This window comes from Anguilla anguilla, chromosome 11 (assembly GCF_013347855.1).
Source record: "Anguilla anguilla isolate fAngAng1 chromosome 11, fAngAng1.pri, whole genome shotgun sequence".
Taxonomy (NCBI): domain Eukaryota; kingdom Metazoa; phylum Chordata; class Actinopteri; order Anguilliformes; family Anguillidae; genus Anguilla; species Anguilla anguilla.
In genome coordinates this window covers 44,516,705-44,521,221 of record NC_049211.1, presented here as the reverse complement: position 1 = coordinate 44,521,221, position 4,517 = coordinate 44,516,705, and the positions used below count along the sequence as shown (strand labels likewise).

Sequence of the window (4,517 nt, the reverse complement as noted above, 5' to 3'; positions counted from 1 at the left end):
ACAAGTCCTCCTAACAGTTAGGTAGGGAGCCTCCCTTTTCTTAAAGCTACAGGACTCTTTTAAAACGTTGCTATTTTTCTAACGGGTTACATGATGTTTCGGCTTAAGTGGGTGATTAGGAAAACAATACTGTCGACTCGGCAAATACTCCTCAATAAGGACTTTCAAGTAGGCCATCTGACTAGTTGCAATGGCAGGAGCACAAACAATTTCAACTTTTTGCCTTAGCAGCAACACAAATTGCCAAACTTCATTTTCAACTGGATTTTAAATTTTGTCCCCAATCAAGAGAGGCAGAAGTCTAAGGAAACACCAATTCTGGACAGCATGTCCACTCAATTTCTCACTTCCTGGATTCATTTCGCATGGCTTATTGCTGGCGTCATCGCCGAGGTACCTGAAGTGATTAAGCTGTCCATTCAGTTCTCTATACGTGAAGAATTTCTGATTTGTGACAAAATGACTTAGGTATAGAGCGAAGTCATATGCGACGATACCCTCAAATAAGTCATGGCCCAGACAAGGAGGCAGACCAAGTTGGCACACATGGAAGTGGGTTAATTTGATAAATTTGGAATCAAATCAAATTTAATTCCCAGTGACAGTTTTGATGTACTTACGTTATGCTGCATGCTGTGCTGCACGCTGTCTTTGTATGATGCAATTGTTTTCTTTTCACCTGTTGTGAAGGGAGATGACAAAAATTGAGCATGGCCAACAGTACATAATAGAGCCCGACCGATGCCAGATTTTTGGGTCCGGTGCCAATCCCGATTTTGGGGAGTCCTAGCCCACCGATTACCGATGTTTTGACCGATATTTTGTCAAAAAGTGCAACATTTTCAAATCAATTTGAAAAACTTATATTTTATTAAAGTTTCTATATTTAAGAACATTTAACTTATAAGCAAACAAAAAAAAATTTAAATAAACACACAAAACTTTTTAGATAAAAAAAGTTAAAGATGATATTAAATTAAATATACATATTAACACTATATTTAAGTGTGTGAAATCAAAATAACTCCACACCTTGCTTTTACTCCTTTCTTTTCCAACATCTATAAAAAAATTAATGTAAAAAATCCCTTTTCCAGTTTCAAACATGTATTTTTATGATTATTATTATTATTATTGTTGTTATTATTAATTTGTTATTATTATTTCTTAGTATCTATTCTCAGTACATTAATTATATTTTCTTATTTTATTCCTACTAAGACTATCAAACGAGCTTCCCTGTCCATAAGAATTAGACGGTGAAAATAACTACAATGCGCTCTGACGCGTGACTAGATGACACACTCGCTCGCAATAACGCATTAGCTATGACACAGCCTCGTTATTTCTTATTATATTTTCTCAGTAAGTTAAATTAATTATATTTTCTTATTGTATTTTCTTATATGTATGAGCTTTCGTGCAGGTTACCCGCGCTAACTATTGGTTGATTCAGTTCTCCAACAGCAATCCTTCTCTCATGTTATCACGACAAAGCTAGATAACATGGCTTAAAATGATTCATGTTCGAAGTGTTTTATCTGCTTTTTTACTGTCTGGTTAGCTTGCTACGATGACGCGTGACAAGATGACACTCGCTTGCAATCACGCCTTGGCTATTTACAAAACATCATATAGTAGCTAATATCATTATCTCAGATAAAAAACAACAAAAAAAAAACAAATGTGTGACACATTCAATCACCATTTTATTTTGGCTGGTTATTTATTTGAGAATACAGCGATGTCCTCTGGAAATGTAGATCCTACGCTGCTTATGTGCTCACTTCCAGTTCATAAAGGCTTGCTAGCTTGCTAAAGTGAACCAAATATGTTAGCTAGCTCGCTCGTTTGATAATGAGGATTGATAAACATAGTGGTCGTATAAACGCATTTAATTAAAAACTTTCACTAAATCTACATACCTTTATTGCCGCAACCGAATCTGTGCAGACAAGTCTTGCAGTGGAGAATATTGGATGAGGCACGAGTAACAAACGTCTTATTAGAGAAGTAGCGCGTCAGCTGCTGCAGTTCACACTTGTATTAGAGCTCCCTCTACTGGATAATTGTAGTAAATAGCAATTACAACGTTCAAGCAGACAAGTACAGATAAATAATCATCGTTTTTTTGTTTGTTTATTATATAATATATATTAATATATTATAGATATATCGGTCGGGCTCTAGTACATAATCTGCAGAAATGGGTGCCTTTACTGAAGTTTTCACTAAAGCCACTCTGTGATCCCATATCATTCTTTCCAAGATAAGGTGGGACTGGCTCAATGTATCTAAACTGATTTTTAAAAACCGTTTTTTGTCTTTGATCAGTTTTCAAGGTACCAGTGTTGCATGCCCGAAACAAATCCTCGGATTTAAGAACCTCTCTCTCTCACGGTCAGAGATATCCAATGATACCAGCTTTTCGTCCAACTTATGAAGTAAATGAGACTGACTGATATCATGCACTGCTTGAAAATCCTCAATAATAGACTGTATGACTGATGCTGGCAGTAAAAGTTTTGCCTGCAACTTTAAATAAAAGAAAGCCAAATTGTTCAAGAAAAGGGATTCATCTGCTCTCTCTGGCAGCACCGCTGCTTGGTCTCCCTCGTTATCATCACTTACGTTACGTCGTCAGTCAAATCCCCCTCCAACACTGAAACATCCTCAACTTGTTCATTGGTTGCCGTTAGTCTCGTCTCTGTTCCTACTGTTACATGGCCCAGAAGACTGGATACTGTACAAGACTTGTGTACTGTGGAAAAATTAGAAATAAAGGAAGAGACGACTGAAAACGTTCTCCCACACTGACGAAATGGACAAGAAACGGCCCTGCCCTCTCCGATATGAGATTTCAAATGAGAGTTTAAACTGGATAAATCATTGCATCTAACATTGCAAAATTCTACATGACAAGATACACACTCGATTGCAGTTACCTGTGCTCTCCTCTTATCTTTATGCTCTCGATATACATGACATTCCAACTGCGTCATGTTTCTGAACGAACGGGAGCAATCAAAAAAGGCGCATTTAAACAACGCGGTTGGAAGACTCGCATGTACTTTCATATGCCTAACAAACGCATACTTCGTTAAGCATTGGTGACCACAATACTGACATGTAAACATGCTTTCATACTAAGCTATCGCTGGCGAATGATTGGCCGTTATGATACTAACTAGTTTGATGAATTCGAAACGCACGTAGCCTACCTGCACAATCCGGCGACACTCTAGCCAGCTGCAACAAAAAATACTCAAAGTACAGGGTTGCCTTGGAAAAGAACAAGAAAATTTATGTGAAATACAGATCAACGTATTCTGTTGGAAATCAAAAACGAACAAATTGTGATATAATTACTTTTAAATTCGCGTAGCCTATTAGGTGTGACACTCGAAACTTGGCATTGCTTTGTTAGCAAATTCTCTGTCGCCACTACTAACCAACGGCTTCCCAATATCCATAGCAATTTCCAGTTAATTACTGAAAATTCAAACGGTGTTATGCAGTTAAGAGCAAAACGCCCACAATGCTGTTCTGTCTTAAGCAATGTGCCGTATATCAATAAAACAGCAGATTACTGTAGGAATTTCCCTGTAATTTCACATCAATTTCATGCCGTGTACCAACAATGACAATGAGTTTGCTTTTATATTTATTGATTTTTATAGATTTAATCAGCTGGACGTGAAATGTTCTTCTGCGGGCGTTTGGGCATATTATCTTACCGTTGTCAAGCAAAACTCTGCTTCGTAGTTCTAATTGGACCGTCCTTATGCAGACACTCTGGTTTGTAGTTCTAGTCGCACCGTTGTTAAGCAAACGTCTCTGGTCGTAAGTTCTATGAAAACAATGATTTTATCAAGAAAAAATAGTTCATTCCCGTTTCATACCATGCAATTTGTTGTGTTCAATAATAGATGTTACAGGTTGAGTGTATTCTGACCACTAGGAGGCACTGTATTACTTTCCCGAGAGTAGTTGGAAGACTACCCTAGTAAGGATGTGACGTAAGGGGAAAGTGTGTTGACCAGGAGAGATTGGGTTAAGATCAGAGACTGTAAAAAATATGGACACAGCTACTGTGACGTCACCCATTGACTCTCCGTGGGTCTCTAAAACACGTTTTGAAGCTCAATGGCGGGCGCGGCCATTTTCTCGATTTGGAGCCAAAACCATAGAGTTAAGCGGTCTTGTGATTTTTACAATTTGATTGACAGTCCGGTGCGGAAAAGCCCCTCAACCTGAACGAGGCTAGCTGACTGTCTGCCGTTATGTTTTAAAATATATTATCAGATGTTTACGGAGTTTAATTTCCATCCGTGACTGTACTGTGTCATGTAATCACGTTATGTATGACATTAAAAATACAATTAGGCTATGTTCAGTTATCTTCAATTTATGTTTCTCAGCAAAACGAATATGCTTAGCTAGCATATCAGCTTGCCAGTGAGCTAGGTAGGCTGTCCGTGGTTAGCTCACGCGTTAGCAATATGAACCACAGGGGA

At 38.0% G+C, this 4,517-nt stretch overlaps 1 long non-coding RNA gene across 2 annotated transcripts; it reads right to left on the bottom strand.

The window, feature by feature from the left end:
• Positions 1-412: 412 nt before the first annotated feature.
• Positions 413-4,158, bottom strand: LOC118207993. Of its 2 annotated transcripts, XR_004761491.1 has the most exons (4): positions 3,738-4,157; positions 3,222-3,282; positions 2,632-2,761; positions 413-679 (listed from the first exon to the last, which is right to left on the bottom strand). It is a non-coding gene; the product is annotated as an uncharacterized LOC118207993 (long non-coding RNA). The 2 variants fall into 2 exon arrangements; XR_004761490.1 differs by lacking the exon at positions 413-679 and having other exon boundaries at positions 2,139-2,761; positions 3,738-4,158.
• Between the last annotated feature and the right edge of the window lie 359 nt (positions 4,159-4,517).